Source organism: Python bivittatus, unplaced genomic scaffold, assembly GCF_059951505.1.
Source record: "Python bivittatus isolate LINGU-HERP-01145 unplaced genomic scaffold, Pbiv_v1 ctg000700_np1212, whole genome shotgun sequence".
NCBI classification, from domain to species: domain Eukaryota; kingdom Metazoa; phylum Chordata; class Lepidosauria; order Squamata; family Pythonidae; genus Python; species Python bivittatus.
Window position 1 is genome coordinate 40375296 of NW_028277098.1, and position 25005 is coordinate 40400300.

General features: G+C 37.5%; 1 pseudogene; it reads left to right on the forward strand.

Moving 5' to 3' along the window:
* Nucleotides 1–2178: 2178 nt before the first annotated feature.
* LOC148214178 (FRAS1-related extracellular matrix protein 1-like) overlaps nt 2179–25005 on the forward strand; it is a 107647-nt pseudogene continuing 84820 nt past the window's right edge.

The following is a 25005-nucleotide window of genomic DNA, read 5'->3' on the forward strand; positions in this document are numbered from 1 at the left end:
CATTTAGTTTGTTGTGAAAATCCAGCCACTTACCCAGAAAGATGTTCCAGGGTTAATAGCAATCTTCAAAATAGTTATGGTGGGATCTTCCAATATGGGTTTAGGAAGATACCATACAAACGTGATAGTTGTGCATACAGGTACAAGTCATATTCTTCAAATAAATTGACTTTTTAAAAAATTCTCTTTGAAAAGGGTAATTTCACTTGCCCACCAGTTTAAATCTATGGCAGTATTTGGAAACCAGTTTCCTTTGTCTGTATGAATTTCAGGATACATTCCTGTAAATGATCCATCTAATCTCTTAAAATGATTTTAAGAGATTAGATGGTACCACCTTCATGCCAACTCAACTGCAGATGGCACCACTGTCCTATAGCTCAGAGGTTCCCAAACTTTCTCAGTTCATGGCACCCTTAGTGTCTCTGCTGGCCTAGTAATTTTTCCAAGACACTAGGAAATACTAGGCCAACAGAAATACCTAACAGTTCCATTTATTAAGTAGTTAGGTCCAAACAACTTAGTAACTATTTATGTCCTAACACCTTTATATCCATTTGAAAAAGTAATACACATAAATTGAAAGAAAAAATAAAATTTTAATTCATTCTTAAATAGCCACATTTACTTACTAATGGGATGTGTGTACCTGTTAGGCACTGCACCACTTCTCAAACCTTAGAATCATATTGGACACCGCCACCCTCATTTCCTGTTCTGCACTGATTATCGCACAATACTTGCTTTTTATCATAGCAACTGCTGAAAACCCAGCTTTGCAAAGACATGACATCACAAATGGAATTAGGATTCATTGAGCTTTAGCACTTAACAGCGGATATTCATCTTTTGGATATCCAGAAAAGATGAGTATCCGCTGCTAAGTGCTAAAGCTGAGTTAGTTTCATGCTGCCAAATTTTGTCTGTGGTTTGTCATCCCTTTCTTCACTCCCACACTTATGAATATTAAAAAATCTTTCCATTTTTATGCACAAGAACAAAAAATCAACACAATAATGCACTGAATTTTGTTAGACCTTGCAGACACTTGATCATCTTTCAGTTATTTCAGTTACTGATCCTGATACTGGTCCCCAGAGAGTTAACAGGTATTCATATACAAAATCTAAGAAACAAGAACGTTTGAGAAATTGCTGGTGTAGCTGAAGGTACAAGTAAACAAAAGCATATCTCAAACTTTTGAGATAATCAGAAGGAACATAAAGTGATCTAATGTTGAAACTGTGAACTACCTAGAGCTAGTAGTTCATCTAGTGTCTGACATATGTCGAGTATTGCTATTGTTTCCCTCAAAAACTTAAAATATCCCACAGTACCCCTGTGAGCTTCCTGTGGCACCCCAGGGTGCTGCAGCACACAGTTTAGGGCCATGGTTTACTTTTAGAACAATTCTATTCAATATGCTGGTCTGTCCATTGGTGGTTTGCTAAGAGAGTCTTTACTTCTCTGTTGGCTCACTGATAAACCTTCTATCCACACAGACTTGAGCCTTTTGGGGGGGGGGGGAGAGGGTTCTATTTTATCCAAAGTCTTCAAGAAACACAGTGGACCAAACCTTGGAAAAGAAACTCCATGCTGAAAGTCTGGAAGATATAGAAAATAAATGATTGGGATCTAACTCACAATAATTGCCCCTCATTGCATATTTTGCACATTCAAGCTGGCAAAAAGTAACTTTAGGCTACTATTTAATATTTGTATCATTTCCCACTAAAATTCTTGTGTTTTTTTGTTTTTTGAATGATAGGGGAACCTTTGCAGTTTACAAATATCAAACTAATCAGGAACATTCACCACTTATTTATTCATTTTCTTATTTCTTTGGTTTTTTTTAAGTTTTATTATATTGTAATTTACTATTTTGTTTGTTATTAGTGTACACTGCCCAGAGTCAGTTTGGAGTCAGGGAATGTCTAAATTGAATAAAATAAAATAAACTATAGACAAATATGAATTACTTAGTTGTCAGTTACAGGTTATGAACTGCAGAAAAGAAAGACATTATTGCTGTCACCTTGTTTTTAAGTCTCAGGATAAAAACAGTTTTATTTAAATAATACTGAAATTGTGAGATCCATTTCTTAAACAACATGAAGGAAAAATTTGATGCAGTTCTATTGTTTCTAATGATTTAAAGGCAGTAGCAACACCAGGAAGATGAACATTTTGAATGTTTTCCTCACATTGACTACACCTTTTTCTCCTGGGGAATTTTGAACCTCGGATAGTAGCCAAGTTTGTCCTTGTGAACAAAAGGATCAGAGCTGAAAGAGGTCAAGTTGTATATGTAATCAATAGTGAGCTTCAATTTCTAAAGATAAAGATTTCTGCAAGGTAGGGGTAGTTTTAAATGAGCCTGTGCTACAAATGTACAGCGCATGCAAGTACCTTTAGAGAAATTTCTCTTTTATTTACTTTCTAATTAAGTACAAACTACAAAATGGTTTGAAAATTTAAGCAAGTTTGTTCTCCTCACGATTATAGTACACAAACACAGAGAGTCATCCTAAACTCCTCTTATCATTGTGTTATCCCATGCTGAGTCCCCTTTCTTACCATAAATCTGGATCCAGAGTGGTGTTTTGGGAAATAGTGCATATATAAGTATGACTGTGCCCACTTTGGCTCAGCGAAGGAATGAACTGAATTATTTCCCCCAGACAGAAATACCAGTTCATTTTTCAAAACAATCTATCCTATAAATCACCATTTTTCCAGTAGTTTCCATTCCCAAACTGCCTTTCCTTTTCAGCACAAATTATCCATAGGACATTAAAAAATAACATTCTCATATCAAATGATATAAGAGATCGTTCTTACTGTCTTTTGCTGGGCCTTCCATTTTGTTTATTTATGAAATTGAGAAAGACAAATCCATTTTTCTTAATTAGCAATGAAAGTATTACATTGTGTAGTAAGCAGTGAAAGAAGAAGGTTGCGGGGGGTGGGGATCCTGAGGATAATTAAGAAAGAAATCCACTCTATGGTTCAGATTTGCATTTGGGGCTAAAAAGGATAACTTTTTGATTGATTGTAGATGTTTAGCTCTAAAATTGCATTTTTACTGAATGTGTCTTTATTACTTTTTTCCCAGATGAGGTATTTGATTGTGGTTTTTTATCAAATGGAGTTAAATATGTTCACAATGGCTGCCCCCCGCTGAAAGAAAATAGTATAATGTTTAGGGTATACAGGTGAGATGGGTGGCTATATAAATTGGTTTAATAAATAATATAAATAAATACTTATCTAAATATTTGTTTTGGGAGAAAGCATTCAACATTACTATACCACCGCCCCAAGGATATGTGACCCACTTGAAAGACTACTCCAGGGCCATCTTTTATTGGACCGGATTTGTAGGAGAGAAAAATTGCTTCCCAGCCATCTAGTATTTTTCATTCTGAGAGACAGAATTATACCTGTGCTCCTAAATTAGCATAGATCCACAGTTTGGCAGTTATAGAAATTCTGCATCCATCTTGTTTCCCTAGCTTGAATTTCAGGAAATTGATAACTTCTTCATGAAAATTCTCCTATTATGGTCCATTTTTTTCAGTACAATGCACTGAAACAGATGCTCCTAGAGTTGCATGGAATTGGGTAAAAAGTATTCATTTTTAATACTGTATGCAGAAGTGAGGGCTCAGATATTAATTGAAAGTATCTGTCTTGGGCTGAGCATTGGATATTATTGTCTTATTGTTTTTCTCTTTTATGTATTTTTGTTTCCATTGTATGCCACCCAGAGTCCTTCAGGATTGGGGTGAATTATGAGTAATCTTAAACAAACACATTTCTAATAGAAGAATACATAGAAGAACTGATTCATCTAAAAATAGATTTATTTATAGTGAGTGGATTGTATTAATAACCCATCATTCAGATATGATTGATTCACCGTGCTACTATAACTGAATTTTATCCTAAATATTGAGCCAGGTGATTTTTTAAAAATTATTTTGCTGTCTTCTCAATTATCAGGCTTTAAAAAAAAAAAATCCTACAACTACATTCATTGTCTTGTTTAGTGAAGTTGTTGATTAGAAAGCAAACATCACAGTACTTTGATTCTTGAATTCTCTCATAAGTTCTCTGTGAGCCTCATTGTGCTTACAATAGTGTTTGACTTGCTGGAACGAGTCTCGTCCAATTATTTGGGAGTCTTTTCAGATTGCGGACAAGGATAACTTTTATGCTGTTCCACTGCTTGGGGTAGAAGATTTAACTCATGGTTGGCTCACAGTCCAACTTATGTTTCTTCACATAATTTAAATTACTGGCTAACATATGGTGAGTTTCAGATTAAAAATATCTATTCAGCTACTTTTGTAATAATGAGATGACAAAATATAAGAACAAATCTTCAGTATTAAGGACTTCTTTCCTTGAAACTAAAGAGAGATCCCCTGTTTAGATATCGGAAGAAAGAATTAAACATTATGAAGTACTATGTTACTCTGCAAAATGCTTGATTAATTTATGTATTTCCATGATCCTGCTATAGAAATAACTGAATTTTATGTAACTTTTAGTGCCTCTGTCCCTAAATGTCAGGAGCAGTTTAAATAATAGTTTCTTCTGTGATAGTGCCCAGTTCAGCGATTATTAATTTATTATATATTTCTGGAGAAGGCATTTAGGGTAGAAAGGAGATAGATGGTCACACACACAAGTCTGTATTGGAAAAAGTTTTTTTTTTTTTTTTAAGTTTTATAGAGAGGGCTAGATAGGCTGACCTTATTTCCAAGTCATTTTTTTTCCTTTTACTTATTTCCCATTATTATTTCTATGACACTTTGAACTGGAGAATCCTTATTGTTCTAGAAATAGAAGAAAACCAGAAGTTAGGGAGTTTTCTAGGTAAGAGAATAATGCTCTGAAAGTTGCAATTTTTCTATGCCTCTTCTCTATTTGCTGTATTAAAGATGGTTAATATACCAAATGCCTAATGACCACTCATTCCATAGCCCTGATGGCAAAGTTTGGTCTAGCGGTTAAGGCACCAAATTAGAAACCAGGAGTCTGTGAGTTTTAGTCCCACCTTAGGCATGAAAGCCAGCTGGGTGGCTTTGGGCCAGTCACTCTCTCTCAGCCCAAATCACCTCACAGGATTGTTGTTGTGGGGAAAATAGGAGGAAGAAGGAGTATTAAGTATGTTCACCGCTTTGAGTTATTTATAAAAATAATAAAGGCGGAATAAACAAATCTAAAAAAAAGAAATAGGCATTTCCATCTCCAAGTTCAAACAAATAGCAGAGATATCACATAATGAGATATATAATGATTTCTTACTAGCTTTTGCATACTGATATTTAACTTGTCCCCAGTACTAAGCTTTTATATTGCTGCATTTTCTTTGTAGTACCAAGAATCTCTTAGAGGTTTTATTTTACTACTCAGGATGAAAGAGCTGGTCCCATTTTTCCTGGTCAAGACTTGTTTGGATTTATCTTAACTGATAGTCAGGAGCTCTTTCAGACTCCTGAGTAAGTAGTTCAAGTTTTTCTAAAGTTGCAGAAGGGAAATGTTTTTTTAGAGAAAATAGTAAAATAGTTTTTATGTATGCGCCATCAGTACAAGGATGGGGCATACATAATTATGTGCATGAAATATGATTGTTTTTTACAGACATGCAGCATTTCTTCCATCCAATTATATCTCCACAGGGAAAGCACTAAAATGGTATTTTTATAGTAATTTTATTAAAAATTACAAATACAACGATAAAAACTAGTGCAAACTAAAAGAAAAAGAAAAAAAGAAAAAAGAAAAAAATAGAAAGTGCAGAAAAGAAAAAATTAGAAAGAAAATAGAAAATAAAGGAAAAATAAGAATATAGTAAAGAAAAATATAAAGAAATGACTTCCTCCTTCATCACAAGTATAAACAATTTTAGTAACTTATCACCTTTTCTTAAAATACAACAAATAATCTCTTCTTCCTGTATGCCATCTCTTATCTATAAACAAATCCTTAAAGCTTCATCATTTCGGTCCTGATGTCAGCCACAATCCATTAAGGGTTACTGGAGATAACAATATATCTATTTTAACCCCAATCAGTTAAACCAACTTTATGTTCCTTCCTTTTACTTCTAGCAATCTTGATCCTTAATCTCTTCAAATAATGTCCTAGAACTTGATTTCTTTTCATTTTTTCTTTGTCCCTTCTCACAAAATTTTTCAAATAACAATACTCTTTTGTAAATCCAGTATAGGAAAATTATCCAGGTTACTCTCTTGGTTTGTTATTTGTATATCCCTTTTAATTATTAAAACATCAGCCAGTTTCTTTTGTATGTCCAGAGTAACATCTTTTTTCATGTCATCCTTATAGCCTGTCATTTTTAAATTTACTTTCAAATCAGTCTCAGTTTTGTCAGGTAAAACTTGTTCTTCTTCCATAACATCTTCTAAACACAGTCTGTCTATAGAAGCAGAGACTGTTAAAATTAACTTTTGTGTCCATTGTTCAAAAATATCTTTCAATATGTCCAATGTTAAAATATTTTGCTTCATTCTGTATTTGTAAACCAAATTTTAGTGTTCTTCTCCTTTCACTGTAATCTTTAGTCCTTTCTAGTTCCTTCTAGTGTCCAATTTTTAAAGTTTTATCTTATTATGTTTTTTTTTAAGAATTCAAAACAAAAGTATTTTCCCATGGGAAGGATTCTTATAATTCATTCCAAATCTTATTTCAAATTTATCTGGACCCTTAGTCCATTTGTAACTTTCTAAAATCAAAGTTTTAATCACTCTTTTGCTGTTTATTCCCCCCCAAAAATTAAATCTTTAAACTTGTATTTAAATCTTCTTTCACTAAGGACTGAAGGAAACTCACCCTGTGCTGTAAAGCTTCCTAGTAGCTGAAAAGCAGTTAACAAGCAATTTCTGAAAGTGATTAGAAAAGGAAGTATGCGAACCCAGTGTCCTTTTAAAGGTGCCAACCACAGTTTGAGCAAGATGGCTATTCCCTTGTCTCCCAGAGCTCTAAGCCCTCTGAAGACTGCTGTCTTGCAATTTCTTTGCAAGGAGCAACTGTCTGGAACACTTGTGGGTGATCTCAGGTCCTTTCCTTGTTCAGAGAAGAATTACGAAGAGTCGGTTTACTTGCTGGCTCTTTATTCTGCTGTGGTCATTGGCTCCACTTTTTGTGGAGCCATCTTCAGTCCACCATTTCTTCCCCAGAAGTCCAGCCACAGAGGTTTTGATCTTGCACTACCTTCTACCTATTTCTTCAGTATCACCTAGATATTACCTAGAGAATCTATTTCCCAAGCTTACACACTTGTCACTTCCCTTGTAGGACACTATACATCTGGTACTCCCCAATTCCTCTATTTGATGCTTTCCATGTAGCAGGTTTAAAGAAAGGTATTGCTTGACCTTCATAGGATCATGCATGCTTCCATATATTGGGTTAGTATAACATTATGGCATTGCATTCTAAATGGGGCATGTGAACAAGGGCCATCAGAAACATATATCTTAATTCAAGGTAATGTTATAATTCATTATATATACACTAATTGTCCAGTCTATAACATGTTGTTCAAATGGTCTTAATTCTTAAAATTTCTTATGCCAATAAGACACACTTAAGCACACCTTCTCAAACACAAAAAAATGGCATATATATTTGTAATTCAAGATGCTGAATTACAGAAATGAAATAGAGCATAATCCACAACATTCTTATGCTGGGATAAATTTGGTAGTCTTTAAGATATCATAATTGTTTTGTTCTTTTTATTGTTCTCTGTGCCCTTTTTTATATATTATTGTATAGCATATCTTTTGTTTTAAAGGAAATATGTAGCACTATTTTCCCCTTCCCATTTTATAAACTTTCTGATGCAGGAAAAATAATTTTTAGAGACAGCATGAAAAGTTATATGAAAAATACTTCTATTTCTTTGTTATGATTTTTACACAGATAAATGAACCCAAAAGTAATAAGCTAAAATAGCTGTATTGCCCTTGAGGGAAAAATGCAAAATCCTTAGTATTAGGTCACTTGAAAGTTTACAAAACCGTTTCCAAGCTTTTTAATTTCTAAGAATGTTTAATTACTATGTCAGTTAAAGATCCAGAAAAAAGAGGGTTTGTCATTTAAGCCAGTGCTTCTCAACCTCAGCAACTTTAAGATGTGTGGACTTCAACTCCCAGAATTCTCTGCTGGCTAGGGAATGTTGGGAGTTGAAGTCCACACATTTTAAAGTTGCTGAGGTTGAGAAACACTGATTTAAGCTACATCTGTACCAGGTTACAATTTTAGATGGCATCTTGGCAAGCCTGTAAATCAGATGTTGTTTCATGAAGAGCCCTCTCCAATTTTGCCAGGAAGTTTGATGGGAAGAAAAGTAAATGGAACAATTTCAAAAAATAAAATATAAACTGCTTCCTCAGCAAGATACAGATTCAGTATAATTGGTGGACTTGCTTCTTTATGGAACATTAAGCAGAGCATGTTATTTATGAAATGAATGCAACAAAATCCCCCCTTTTTAAAAAACAAAAATTACCACCATGCAGTGATACACGTAAAGGTGGCATACATTTCCCCACTGATGGACATAGGGGGCTGACCCATTGTTTATACTGTACAGGGAGAGTGGAATTGACTAGTCCTCTTTGATGTAATGGTGATCCCTGTAGATGATGAAGAATCTGAGGTATTTATCAAGTGTTTTAATTAAATGCTAGCATATGAACATGTCAATTTGATAATTTTCTGATTTAAGATGTCCTAGATAGCATGACTTTGGAGTTAATCATTAGCATAATAACATTTCAAATAAGTCAAATGTTCAATATTTTCAAATATAAAAAATATAACATACAGTATAATCATGTAAAATGTTGGTATCTTCCTTTTAGCAATATGCATGCTTCATAATCATAAATTCACTGTATATATATTTCTTTAAGTTCCATTGATTCTGCTTGCCATGGCAAGGTGCTTGACACCCAAGATGTCAAAAATTATGGAAATGATGGAATTTGGCTGTTGTAAACTGATCCTCTGAATTTCCTGATGGTCCCTAATTGCTCAATGACATCATTCTCTACAATTACATTACTTTCTTTCTTATATGTTAACAAGCAGAGCAGGATAAAACAGCAACTAAGGCAAGATTTGAAGGAAAATTTGTTTTTTCCATTAATTATACAAAATTTAGCTTCCACTTTTTCTTTTGCAAATGTTCTCCTGGCCCACTTACAAGATGAAATATAAACAAAAAACCAGGACTTCAGAGCCTACCTGTCACAATAAAGTTTTTTTTAATGCTTCCTAATTCGAAAATTAAGGGGTTGCATATAGTCTATAGTGTTATTTTAGGGATATCATTTCCCCTCCCTGCCTTCAAACCAAGTGAAGTAAGAAGCTGTAAAATCAGTTGCTGTGAGATTTCATGAAGAGCTCTTGGGACTTGGGACAAGATTTAGCTTTCCCAAGCTTTGGTAAATTCTCAGGAAAAGTCCCTGCTTTTCTGGAAAATTTCTGAAAAGTTTCAGATAAAAATAGGATGATTTCATTAATAACTTCTACATCCCATCTTCCAACTTCTGACATTTCATCAGTTTCTGTATGTGTGTGTGTATGTGTGTGTGTAACTTTTAAAATGATTATGACTACTCTTAATTAAGTGCAGCTCTTTAAATAATGTCAAACTCTTGAGCTGATGAAATGTCAAAAATGGGGGAATGGGATAAATGAGGGCAGCATTCAGAATGAAATATTTCACATGTGTGTAGTTCAGAGGTGTATACTTTCTGATGGCTCAAAGGTTGAACTGGCTTATGTAGCATGATGAGGACCGCACTTCAGCATGTCACTTCCACTCACACAGTTTCTGATAAAGGGGCATAAATATCGGATTCAGCTTATCTACACTGCAAAAGGGGTATTTGTCATCTTCATGTGGCCTATAGGCCACACTTTCTGAACTCCCAATATGATTGTGAAATACACTCCTACTGTATGAACTATTTGTTGAAGCTAAAGTTAGAAACCCAAGGATGCTTTCAGGTGATTCTTTATTATGAATCAGTCTACTTCATTTATAGAATTTTATGGATAGTCTTGACTGACAACATAATCTTCCACCTTTTTTATTTTATTTTATTTATATAAAATATGTATGTATGTATGTATGTTAAACCTTGTCGGATTAACAAGGTCCACGTCAGATGTTGGGGAACCAGGACAATCTGACGATAAGTGGGCTACTGAAACAAACCATACATGGATGAGACAAGAGAACTTGGAATTGATGGAATGCTACTACAACAGCAGACCTAATGAGAGGGGATATATGAAACATATGAGGGAACTATGGATAGACAGAAGGCCTACATCCACACTAACTGAGAAACAACTAGTTACCCAGTGCTTCAACATAGTGAAGAGGAAGCTGCTCTCACAACTTGAGATAGACCAACTCCACATTACAACCCGGACTCAAGCAGACCTGGAAGAACAAGCGGATATGCAGCCAACACCTGAAGCTGGAACGTCACTGCCACCCGTTCCATTACAGAGCACAGCAGCTGATATGAGGCATAAGATCATGGATAAACTAGCTACAGTCAACCCTCGAGTCCAATTACCAAGGCTCAGAGGAGAAGTACCATCAGATAGTATGCTAGAAGATGCCAACAGAGCCCTCCAGACAATCCCTACTACCACCATAATTGAAACCAATGAATTGGTATATGCTACAGCCGCTGTAATCCTGGAAATGCTTGGCTACACGATCAAGAAGAACAGCAGTACATACCCACCCTGGAAAATGAGATTGGAGGCTAAGATCCAGGCAACTCGGAGAGAAGTCAGTCAGCTGGTGGAACTACAGAAGGGTGTGGAGATTAAGGATAAGACTCGGCTACTGGAAAAATATATGGGCCTGACTCCATCTGAAGCCCTAGAGACTGCTAAACAAAAGCTCACAGCACTGGCTGCCAGGCTAAGGAGATACACTAGAGAAGCAGAGGCCAAGAAGATAAATGCCCTGTTCTCCAAAGAACCATCCAAAGTGTACTCCCAACTGCAGTGCAACCACGGAGTAACAGCTGAGCCACCAGCAGCGTAAACTGAACAGTACTGGAAGAACATATGGGAGAAAGAGAAGACGCATAACACCAGTGCAAAGTGGCTGCAGGACCTGAAAGCAGACCAGAGCAATCTCCCAAAACAGGAACCAGTCACCATCACAGTAGCAGACATCCAACAGCGGGTCAAGAACATGAAAAGCTGGACAGCACCTGGCCCAGACGTGATCCACACCTACTGGCTAAAGAAACTAACAGCAGTGCATGAACGCCTAGCAGCACAGACGAACCAACTGCTAGCAGCAGGCTCCCACCCAGACTGGCTAACACAAGGAAGGACAGTGCTGATCATGAAAGACCCTCACAAAGGAACAGCACCATCCAACTATCAGCCAATAACCTGCCTCCCCACAACATGGAAAGTCCTATCAGGCATCATAGCCACCAAGCTACAAGACCATATGGGCCAGTACATGAGCACAGCTCAGAAAGGCATTGGGAACAACACCAGAGGCTCAAAACACCAGTTACTCATAGATAGAGCAGTCACCCGAGACTCAAGGTCTAGGCAGACCAATCTGAGCACAGCCTGGATTGACTACAAGAAAGCCTATGACTCAATGCCACACACATGGATCTGTGAATACCTGGCGCTATACAAAGTCAACAGGACACTAAGGACCTTCCTCAAGAACTCAATGGGACTGTGGAAGACAACACTGGAAGTCAACTCAAGACAGCTCGCACAAGTGGCCATCAAGTGTGGCATATACCAAGGTGATGCACTGTCCCCATTGCTGTTCTGCATAGGCTTAAACCCCCTCAGCCAGATAATCACAAGGTCCGGATATGTGTACAAGTTCAAGAATGGAATCACCATCAGCCACCTCCTCTACATGGATGACATCAAGCTGTATGCTAAGAGTGAATGAGACATCGACTCACTGATCCACAGACATGGATCTACAGCGAGGACATTGAGATGTCATTCGGACTGGAGAAGTGTGGCAGGATGATAGTGAAGAGATGGAAGGTAGTTAAGACCGATGGAGTGGAACTACCAGTGGGCCACATAGCAGACATAGAGATCAGCTATAAATACCTTGATGTCCGACAGTCACATGGGAACCATGATGAGGAGGCAAGGAAGACAGCAACATCCAAATACCACCAAAGGATAAGACAGGTCCTGAAGAGCCAGCTCAATGGGAAGAACAAGATCCATGCCATCAACATGTATGCCCTGCCAGTCATCAGATACCCTGCCGGTATAGTGAGCTGGCCAAAGGAAGACATGGAGACTGCCGATGTGAAGACCCAGAATTTTTTTATAAAATTTTTATAAAATTTATAAAATTTTAATAAATTTTTTTATAAAAATTCCCCTCTCACCCCTACGGGTGGTACGTGTCTTCCTCAATCTCGGGTCCTCTACCAGAGGCCTGGGAGTTTGAGGGTTCTGCGCAGTATCTTAGCTGTTCCTAGCACTGCACTCTTCTGGACAGAGAGCTTGGATGTTGTTCCTGGGATCTGTTGGAGCCACTCTCCCAGCTTAGGAGTCATGGCCCCGAGTGCTCCTACCACCACTGGGACCACTTTGGCCTTTACTTTCCACATCCTCTCTATTTCCTCCTTCAGGCCCTGGTACTTCTCCAGCTTCTCATGCTCCTTCTTCCTGATGTTGCTGTCACTTGGCACTGCTACATCTATCACTACCGCTGTCTTCTGGTCTTTGTCTACTACCACGACGTCTGGTTGATTGGCGAGTACCTGCCTGTCCATCTGGATCTGGAAGTCCCACAGGATCTTGGCCCTGTTATTCTCCACGACCTTCTGTGGAATCTCCCATCTGGACTTGGGGGGGTCTAGCCCATACGCTGTGCAGATGTTCCTGTATACAATGCCAGCTACTTGGTTGTGTCGTTCAGTGTATGCTGTTCCTGCCTGCATCTTACATCCTGCCACTATGTGTTGGACTGTCTCTGAGGCCTCTTTGCACAATCTGCACCTTGGGTCCTGTCTAGTGTGGTAGACCCCTGCTTCTATGGATCTGGGGCTTAGTGCCTGTTCTTGTGCTGCTATGATCAGTGCCTCAGTGCTGTCTTTTAGTCCAGCCCTTTCCAGCCACTGATAGGATTTCCCAATGTTAGCCACCTCAGCTATCTGTCGATGGTACATCTCATGCAGGGGCTTGTCTTGCCATGGTATTTCCTCTGCTTGAACTTCCTCCCATGTCTGCTGCTGCCTGAGGCATTCTCTCAGTAGCTCATCTTTGGGTGCCATCTTAGTGATGTACTCCTGGATACTCCGGGTTTCATCCAGGACAGTGGCTTTGACACTCATCAGACCCCGCCCGCCCTCTTTGCGGCTGGTGTACAGTCTCTGGGTGTTGGACTTGGGGTGGAAACCTCTGTACATTGTGAGGAGCTTCCAGGTCTTCACACGGCAGCCTCCATGTCTTCCTTTGGCCAGCTCACTATACCGGCAGGGTATCTGATGACTGGCAGGGCATACATGTTGATGGCATGGATCTTGTTCTTCCCATTGAGCTGGCTCTTCAGGACCTGTCTTATCCTTTGGTGGTACTTGGATGTTGCTGTCTTCCTTGCCTCCTCCTCATAGTTCCCGTGTGACTGTGGGACACCTATATAAATTTATATATATATATATATATATATATATATATATATGATGTATTTTAATAAAAACTTTTTTATCTTTTATAATGATTGTTTTTATCTATTTGTTATTTTATTTAATTGTTGTACGCCACCCAGAGTTGCTTTGTGTGAGATTTATATGTGAGGAAGAGGAAGAAGAAGAGGGAGGAGGAGAAGGAGACAACGTGAAACTATTCTCTTGCCGTAAAACAAAAACAAAAAAACCCAAACCACCCTTGGATGGACTTGTTCTTGCAGTTCACAAGGAGTCAAGCCCAATTTAAAGGAAATTAAACATTGAAAAAGAGACAAAGTTCATTAAGTCATTTGTAATTTCTTCAGGCAGCTGTAGGAAGTGGAAAATTTTATTGTACCAGATTATTGATGCTATTCCCTAAATAATAGTAAAGATTTTGCTGAAGTGGAAAATTGTGTACTCAACTTTCTTCCTTTCTTCCTTCCAAAAAACCAGAAAAGAACACATTCAAGGACTCTCACATCTGTGGATTCTCTCTTCCTTCTAACTGTCTACATCAGTCCCCAATATGGCTCATTATAGAATGTGAGCTTTTTCCCCCCAAATATCAGCTTTTGGATTTCATAAACCATCATACAGGGACAATATATCATGTGAATTAGAAACGTTTCTTTTAAAATGTTAAGGAACAACTTAGAGCAGCTCAATTTCTGGGGAAAAAAAAGATAATATGCCATCTAGGATTGGTTTATTTTTCTGTAGGTTTTGTTAAGTCCTAATATTCTTTCTTAAACAATAAGCCCCCCTCTATGTAAACTTCTTTGTATTTCACTGGATAGCCCTTGCTTTTCTTTTTTCTTCTAACTATCTGTTAGGAAATGATAACATAAGGATAGAAATATGCCAAATGTTCTGGTATTAATGCATACTGGTTAAGAAAATGTTCTTGCCTTTTGAGTTGGAGGCCAGGAAAAAGACAAGGAGCGCTGGATTTCTCATTAGTAGTATATGAACTTGCTCTGTGAAAATGGTGTTTCATGAGTAACAGGATAAAAACAAGTATGTCTTAATAGTTTTCTTCTACCTGCTCTTTGATTAATGGTTCCAGGTCAGGCATGATATGGCTTACTTGCAAGTGCTAAGTGCCTTTCCTAAAATTATTGCCCTCCTGAGTGAATCTGCATCCTTTATAGTGCATGTTTTTCAACTCTAGGCTAAAGATAATGATTAGACATGCCAGCTACCTTTGGGGAATTCATACACATATCTGTTGCTTGGTTGCATCATAGCATAGACTATGAACAGAAACTTTTCTGGAGCAATACATGTTGCTCATTTGCCCAGACCGTTTTGTGTTTAGGGCAAGCTTGAGAGATTCACAGTAAGGAATGAGTTTAGGATTAATCCATAATTTGGATTGTCACTGTGAATACATATCTCAACTAAGGTCTTGCCCCACAGCATCCCCCCTTCTATCTTCTTATATGTTGAGGAAGAGGCTATACTTTAGTAATATGTTCAAAAATGTTTATTGAAGTACAGGTAGTCCTCGACTTATAACCATTTGGTTAACAACCGTTCAAAGTTAGTGTGGCACTGAAAAAAATGATTTATGACCAGTCCTCACACTTACAACCATCACAGTGTCCCTGTGGTCACATGATCAAAATTTGGGCTCTTGGCAACTGGCATGTATTTATGACAGTTACAGTGTCCCAGAACCACGTGATCGCCATTTGCAACCTTCCCAGGGGACTTCTGACAAGCAAAGTCAAAAAAGGTTGCAAAATCAGGCACGACTCACTTAATGATCACATCACTTAGCAATGGAAGTTCCAGTCCTAATTGTGGTCATAAGTTGAGGACTACCTGTAGACAGTTGTGGTTCGATAGACTAAATGTAGTACAGTAATGCTCACTGTTATGTAGATATGTTAAGTAATACATTCCATTTATAGACATACTTTATATGTATTGGCATGCTGCTTCTTTATAGCATTTTGAGTCCTGATGACTATTTTAAATTTTCATTAGTCATATGAAAGTAAGAGAATGTTTCATTTCATTTATCACAGAACATCTGATAGTAACAGCTGTGGACATTAAGAACAAATATGGAACAGAAGAGGTCACCATTACAGGGCACATTGGATTACATGGAGGTATCATCTGGGAGGGAGAAAATTTATTCTTTGGTACTATATTTGCAGAAATTATCAGAAATTTAAATGTTTTAAGGCATTGCATATAAGGACTCAAACAAGCAATAAGATCAGTCCTTTCTGTTGTTTTTGAAGGATTATAGTGTTTTGTTATTTTTAGAAACAATGTTGAATATGGAAAATCACTTAAAATTAGTCTCAAATACATTGGATGCCTAAAGTTAAGACTTTGGCATGAGAAATCCTGTTTTACATGCTCATTTGACTGTGCATTTCATAGTGGTTTTGAGCATGTCACTGTGATAAGGCAAATGAAACACTAGAGTTTGGCATTAGGTAAACAAGCACTGTGTTCATGTGCACTCTCTTCCTGTCACCTGAATTTCCTCCCTTTAGTTCTGGGTCCTTGACAAGCCATAGCTTATATATATTTTATGAAGCTATCATTAAAAAAATGTAGCTTGCTCTTAAACTAGAATTCAAACACTGGGGGAAAACTGTCAAGTGCAGAAAATTGAATATACAGTATGAGGAATGGGATAAGAAAGTGTATCAGCAGAAAGGTTCTGTAGAATAATTGTAGAAGAGAAGATCAGAAAAAAAGAAAGACTTGTCTTTTCAAGTATATTGATACTTTAAAAGCAATGGCTGGATTCCCAGCATTATAGACTTCTCAAAGGAGTTAGGCTTTTCCATAATGTGTCCAAAATATAATTTGAACTTGGCTATTTCTGCCTCAAATGAGATCTCTGGATTTGTTCTATGATGCATTTGTTTGTTTTCTTCGCTATCCATGGTATTTGCAGGAGTCTTCTCCAACACCAAAGTTTACATTTAATCTTGGTCCCATTTTTCCATTGTGCTTGTTGACTTTCATGACTAAAGCTTGCAGATCATTTGCATTTTCACTATTAGAGTAATATCATCAGCATATGATGCATTATTGACATTTATTTCTCCATATTTAAAACCACTCTCATCTTCTTCAAATCCATCTTCCCTCAATACATATTCAACATCTATCTCATACTGGTCATTCATTTTTATATTCAATTCACATTCATTCTTGAACTCTTCTTGTTTTACCATGCACGCTTCTTAAATGCCCCATTCCCATACGATTCAACATACCCAAGTCTCATATCCATATAACAAAGTTGGCAGAAGCATGTTTTTGTATGTTGGAATTTGAAGCATTCTCTGTGTATATGCAAGTGTTCTTGAGAGCAGAAATCTGACCTGAGCAATGATTAGTGAGGCAGGTTGTATAACAATATTAGATTGGAGATTTATTTACAGGAGATACATTATAGATTTAGGGAAAGCCTAGCACTCAGTTAAATTTCCCCCACCAATAGGAGAGTCAAAGAGTCTATGTACTTTTTATGTGTGCGCATAAGGAGAAAGGTTGGAGAAAGTGATCTGAGATTAGCAAACTCTTAGAGCAGAAACATTGAAAGAAATGTGTTAAATGAAAAATGATGCAGAGCAAAATATGGAATCATGACTTTTAGCTGTTAGAAAGATCCCTTCTGTGTTTGAAGTTCTGCTATTAAGAAAGTTCACAATTTTTTAATAGGATATTATTCCATGATCCTAATTAGCCATGTCTATTGCTACATTTGTTTATCAATCAGCAGTCAAAAACCTCTCTTTGGTGCCACCTTTGCACGTTCATCCTCTCCCTCTTCTCTCTAGGTAGCTGCCCTTGATGTATATCTTTAAGATAATCTGTGAAATGGAAAGCTAATGAGCAAATGTAGAACATATAGTTGCTTTAAATGAGTCTCAGGCCAAAAAACGGTTTTATAGAGAGAGGCACAGCAGAAACACTAGAGTATACCAATATACCTCCTTGCCATGACAACAATCTTCCACAATAACTCTACATATTCAAAGTAAGAATATAATATCTTGAAGTACACCAAACACTCTTTTGCAGACTTAGGTTGCAAAGAAAAAAATACAGGAGCTGACAGTTAACTTGCACAGAAGCTTATTAGCCCTCCTTACTGAAGAAGGCATAATAGTCCTCCAAAAACTCCAAGATTGTTGAAACACAATTGTATGCCAATGATGTACCTCTTATGAATTTGTTAAATTACTTCCATGAAAATCCATGCCACAGTAAAATAACAGCTTACTGCTGTCAAATTCTTATTCAAGAGGAAAAAGGGGGAAAAATGGATTTTGGTCATTGCCATATTGCCATACTGCTGGCTGATGGAATTCATTAGTGTTCCTGAATCCCTCCAGAATTACATAGATGGCTTCAGGTAGAGATGTTTGCCAAGATCCAGCTATGCTCAGGCTATGAGCTGTAAATATGGAAATTGATAGCCCTTGTTCTTGCAGTTTGCTTGTTCCAAACTATTATGAATGAATGCCCACCTTCTCTGTAATTCTATTTAAAAGGTATCAGCATGACAACTCAGAAACCCTTGAAGACAGAGTAATATTTTCAGCAACAGATGGATTTAACACTGCAGATGGAACTTTAAGAGTACAGGTAATAACAAACTCAGCAATATTCTTTACCAAAGTATAATTGGAAGAGATTAATCACATACTGGTTTCTTCAGCTTCACTAAGTAAATTTTTAATTGCCATTAATCTTTCTCTTAGGTTCCAGCAAAGATCACTGTTCAGATTAGGTCTAACGCTGAGTGAAATATTTTTGAGAACAGCTTTCAGTTCACAAGAAAGGGCCAAACAAGCCATGATGACAGTAGACTTGTGAATTAAAATCAGTTTAGCCTCCAAACTCATACAATGAGAGAATAGAAGTGAAGATATGACTGAAAATGTATTGCGTTAGAGGGAGAACAGCAGAAACTTTCCCCAGACCATTTCTTCTGCAATATAATTGCTAAGTCCCTGATGTTTGCATTTTTTTACTCACATTAAAATTTTGCACAATTTAGTTGTAATTATTAAAGTGACCCTTGATGTTTGGTGCTAATCAGTTTCAAAATGTTTGACGTTAATCAAAGAACAAATGCAATAGACTTAAGAATCCAGATTTACTCAGCCAGCTGAAGCAGACATATATATGACAGCCTAAAGCTGTGCATGGCATAAGTACCAAATTATTGGATATTCTGTTTCACCTGGAAGTGTGGATTCAAGACATGTGGACTGTCTCTATCCTTCCTTCTCACTGTGAACAATAGCTTGTCTTTTTCCATTCATTCAAGAGCATGGTTAATGATGAGCCATCCAAACTGCAGCCAGGATTAAAATCAAGGCTGGAATGCCTGGAATACTGGCAAATGTTCATCACTGCAGAATACCTCTAGCCACAGATGCTGACACTTTTGACTCCAGACCCCTTACATGGTTGCCAGGAGCCCAAAACATAGAATGATTCAAATGGACAATTTTGTGGTGGATACATTTTCTTAACATGATATAGCACAAGGATCCATTTCCTATGTACACCCTGGTAAATTGGTTAACACTTTCTTGGAGGACTCTATTACATTTTGTGGATTATTCTCCATTCTAAGTTATTTTTGCTGTTACTATTGAGTAGTTTTCCAATTGGTTTTCATTACTGTTTAATGGCACAATATTATTTCATAGAGTAATTTATTATACAAGAAAACCATAGTTCCCTTGGCTCTCTAACCTTTTTCCCTAATATCTGATGTACCCTTCACTTTACCTTCTTGCCATTGCTGTACATTCAGTGACTGATTCTGTTTCAACATGTACAGTTTTGCCCAAGAATGCAATGAGATAAAGTTGCAACTTGCATTATGGAGCAATAACTACATACATGATAGATAGGCCCAGTTATAGCAAACGGCTTTTTGCCATTAAACAGCATTTAGTTAAATCTGTTCTTCTGCTCTAATGTGAAACAGACTAGAAACTGTTGCCATTATGGTTAAAGGACATCCAATATCTGATAAATGAGAGACATATTACTTTTCTCCCTCCCTCCCTCCATCCTTCCCTCCCTCCCTCCCTCCCTCTTTCAGCACTGTTAAATATATCTACTTACCTACTATAGTTATTTGCCAGTGCCAAAACTATTCTAGGTCCTTTTGCATAGTAATGAAATGTGTTTCCACATTATGTAATTCAGTAAGAACCTGATCATTGTCCCCAAATCTGCTTGGGTGGTGCTTTATAGAGACTGCTACAGGAATAAATTGGTACAATAGTCCATCCAGTCATGAAGAACTAAGGGGACAAATTCTGACTTAGGAAATAAGATATTCCTCTCTTTGTACAGATGCTGAAATGCTTGCCAATAACAGAGTATGGAGTCACTGAATTAGAAAGTAATCTAAAGATCTTTGAGTCCAACCCCCTGCTCAGTGCAGGATCCACTATAGCATCTCTGAAAGATAACCATCCAGCCTTTGTGAAGATCTCCAGCAAAGGAGCATTCCTCACTTCAGATGGCAGCCTGTTTTGCTGGTAATTACTACTATAGTAAGGATGGTCCTCCTGTCACCTAGCCTGAACTTATTTCCTTGTACTTTTAACATATATGTTCTGGTCCAGCCTTCTGGGACAACTGACAATACATATACTCCCTCTTTATGTGACAGTCCTTCAGATATTTGAAGACTATTAACAATCCCTCCTCAATCAACTCTTCTGTAAGCTAAACATACCCCAATCCTTTAGTCGTCCCCATATGATGTGGTTTCCAAACCCCTCACCATCTTGGTAGCCATACTCTGAAGTTGCTCTAGTTTGTCATTTAAAAAAAAATGGTGGTGCCCAAAACTGGACATGGTATTCCATGTGGGGTCTGACCAGGACAGAGTAGAGTAGAACAATTACTTCCTCTGATTTGGGCTCTATGCTCCTATTAATGTACCCCAAGATAGTATTTGCTTTTTTATCAGTTTCCCTTCTGGGAGAAGACAAAAGCAAAACAGGAATTAAGAGGTTCTGCATTCTTACCAATTCACTGATTTTTCCTTGCAATAAACATAATCCTCTTTGCTTTTGTTTCTATAGTCCATTGAAGCTGGGCAATAAATTCAAATAAATAAATATAAATAAATAAATTACACCAAGAATCCTTTTTTCTTCTTCTGATTGCACTTCCAGTATTTCATTTCATGGGATACTTCCTGGATACTTTTTCTCTTTAGGATTTCAAGTCATTGGATCTGACCTGCCTTCCCCCATATGTGATCAAAATCCACACTTCTGAAGCCCAGTATTCAGGTCTGACTCTTCTCTGTACCTCCTCTCCTGGAGATCATGATCACTTTCCCTCAAGGTAACAATCACATTCACTTTTTCAATCAATTCCTCTTGGTTGGTAAGAATAAGATCCAGGACAGTAGGCTTACTTTTTCTTTCTTTCACTTCTGACAAATATTGCAAGCAAGAGATGACAAAAAGTTGCTGGACGTTTGGCAGATTCCCACAGAGATGTCAAGATAACTGAAATCCTGGGCTTCACTGCCACACTACTGCAGAACACAAGAGTGGCTACGTAGTGAAGGCGAATGGGGGAAAGACAGACCCTGGCTTGAGACAGAGTAAAGCATCATAGACAACATTTGTTTAACTGCACAACCGTTAGGCTTGTCCTTTCTAAATGCCTTTCAGTCTTGGTTGCCTTTAATTTAGCCACCAATGCAATACATTCTCCAAAACATTTGTGCAGCGTAGTGATGTGTCCATCAAAATTATTTCCTACTACCACAGATAGCTAGAAATATAAAATTCAATCAGAATTTGACCAGAAATCTCCATTTCCTAGAAAGGAAGGTTAAAATATACCTCCTGCCTGACTGGATCTGAAAAGCACTGAACTGAGATTTGTGAATTTGCACCAGTTCTGCTGTTTTGTTAACTTTACCCTTGCTGTACCAGAGTTTCATATGGAACATGGTTGCTGTCGAATTAATTCAGAATCTATGACTACTTATAGCATTCTGATGGAGCAGAAGGATTCTTTTCAATCAATTTCTGTTAAAAACAACCTTAAAAGTATACAGCTACAGTATATCAGCGAGTATCATGTTTAAAGGAAAATTATTCTATCCCACCCCACCCAAATATTTATAATAATGGAAAGACCATGCTGAATAAAATAACTATCTTAGAAGATAATAGTGTGCTAACTTTATATTTTCAGAGATATTATTCCAAGTGCAAAGCTGCATTTCTCACAGCACCAGTGACTGGAGTTGCCAATACACGCACATACTTCTCTTTCTGTTTTCTTTGAGATTTTTATTGTAAGATTTAAATATTTAAGCATTTTTTCCTAATGGCCGCTCAATAGTAAGGTGATTTTATAGATATAAATAGTATATTAAGTTACAGGCAGCTCTAAGGGATATGTCATAGTTTTGTGAATATCTTGCTTGAAAATCAGCTGGTCAGCATTTTTAGCTCCTGATGAACCTTTCATTAAAATATTATGTGCACTCAATTCATCCAGAGTTAAGTATTTTAAATCCCATTAATTTCAGTTTCAATAATTAAATATATCATTAAATCTTTCCCAGTGAAATCAATGGGACATAAGAGTCCTTTAAAATGGGTTGGATTCCTTTTTATACCTGTCAGCATTCTATAATGTAAGGAGTATTATAGCTATAAAGGTAGGTTGTAGTGGGTGAGTGAGTGCCAGTCCAATTCATTTCCTCATTATCTTTGCTTCATCTTCCTTGATATTCATCTCCCCTCGCCTTCAGTTCTGTTGAACTGTAGTTTATTCCTGTGGCAGTGTCAGCAGTGTAGCCACCGCAGGAGGAGGCTTTTTATGGGTACCTTTGGAACCTCTAAAAGCATATTTCCAGGACTTTCACAAAATGGCTGACACAATACAGGTTGCCGGTTTGTACAATATCAGCTACAGTGGGCATGGTGAGACCAGCCCACATCGGTCAGAAGGAAACCTAGTAAGGATGTTCCCCATTGCCCCAAACCTACCCCAGGATGCTCCACTCCCAGTTGCTGATGGATTCTTTTTTGAAAAGAGAAAGAGAAATAAAGAACTGAGCTTCTACCACACTTTATTTTTATTTTTTTAAGAAAGACTATGAGGTTTATCTGGGCACTGTTGCATTTTTGCTTTTTTTTTCAAGTAATTTTATTGAAGATGATGATTACAATAGTAAAAACTAATACAAACTAAAAGAAAGATAGAAAAATAGAAAGAAACAGTAAAAGGTACAAAGGGGGGGGGAAAGAAATAGAAAAGACATAATGAATAGAAAGAAAGAAGAAAAGAAAGAAATGACTGCTACATTTTTGCAAAGAAATATAAGCCTTAGGCTGGTGCTTTGTTTTGCAGCAGGCCGGCTTCCCATTTAACTTTGTAAAATAATATTTTGACATAGATGGCATCCAGCTTTACCTTTCCTTTTCATCTAATCAAAATGAGGCTGTAGATGTTCTGACTCAGTCCTTGAGCAAGATGATGGACTGGGTGTGGGTGAGCAGGTAAACCTTCTATGCAGGTGAGTGATCATTCACTGGGTTCTGAAAAGGGTTGCAAAATCCATCATTGTCATAGGGAGATAGAGGTGATTTGACTTGCTGGGAGTATCTTTTAAGCAGTTCAAGCTGATATGCACCAACAACCCTACTCTGGGCTGGAGTAGACTGGGATTAGTTACGCCTGCTCTAATAACCTTCTATCTGGATTACTGCAATGGGCTGTACTTTAAAACTGCTCAGTAATGTCAGTTATTAACTGTGACTTTACTAACTGCATGTGATCCATAAGATCATGTAATGTGTGCCTTTTTTGTTGCAGTGCCTACCCTCTGGAATGATCTCCCCCAAGATATGATTGGCCCTGACCCTGTTGGCCTTTAGAAAGGCCCTCAAAACCTGCTTTTTCTTCAAGCATTGGGGCCAGGATGATTGGAATGCCTGTTGGAGGAGGGTAATAATTGTGAATTCCTGATCACCAATTAAGGTCTGTGTATTGTTTTTTAACTGGAATTGTTTACCTCATTTTTGTTTGATATTGGTTTACTGTGAGCCATCCAGAGCTGTAGTGTTCACGTTGGGCAGCAATATACATTCTTTAATTAATTAACTAATTAATTAATTAAGCCAGGTCATTGAAATTGCACTGGCTTCCAATCTATTTCTGAATCCAATTCAAAGAGCAGATGCTGAACTTCAAGTCTTCAAAGGTTTAGGACAGAGTCTAAAGGATTATACCCTGCCTTATATATCACCCAGACAAAGCCCTAGCCAAATAATATTGTGTGGATGGTTATCAGAAAAGGGAGGGGTTTTTCGATTGTGGCATTCCAATTATGGAACCTCCCTTTTCTTCACCAGAGATTCATACTATCTTTTCAATAAGAAACAACACTCTTCTTCTCTTAGGGATTATATAGATTTCAATAGTTGTGACATAATGCCTATATTAGGGTAAGGTTTTTTTTAATTGTTATATGTTATTACTTTGTCTTTCATTGGGCTCATCCACACAGTCCTCTAGGACATTCTTTCCTTCCATCCTCAAGATAATTTTGGGATAGCATTTTGGTCTGACAACTGCTGCCCACACAGCATTTCTCTTATTTACTAACAAAGCAAGTCTAGCAAAGTTGCTAGTTAGCAAGTGGCAGCTCCGAAGAAGAGATCTGGAAAGCAGTATTTCTGTCCTTAAATTTAACAGACATGATCCATAATACAACTTGTAGAACCCAGTCTTATGGACGCCTGCCAGACACTGAGGTGCAGCACATGCAGCTCAGTTTTTGCCCAAGTGAAAATGTTCCTGAGAAGCAAACCTTGTCAATACATGGCATCTATTCCCCAATTGCAGACCTACTGCAATTGGATGAGAACCGCACCACCAAGCCACTCTAATGACTAGCTATCTTCCATTCTGGGTTGGTTACAAACAATCAGGTGATACCTCTTACCGTCACTCCAATGAACTTGTAAGGGGAGGGAAAACCTTCCAAGTGGCAACATTCCTGCCTTTTTCAAGCACAAGTAGCAAAATAGCAAAGCAATCAACCCTTGTTTGACAGGAAGAAAGAATGAGCAGCAGAGGAGGCTTCCTGACTGCCCATCTCTCCACCACCCCCATTAAGATCAGTTGGCCCTTTAGATATTTTCTGAGGTAGAAATGGGAATATTGACTTCATGCAAGGTCTTCCAGGACA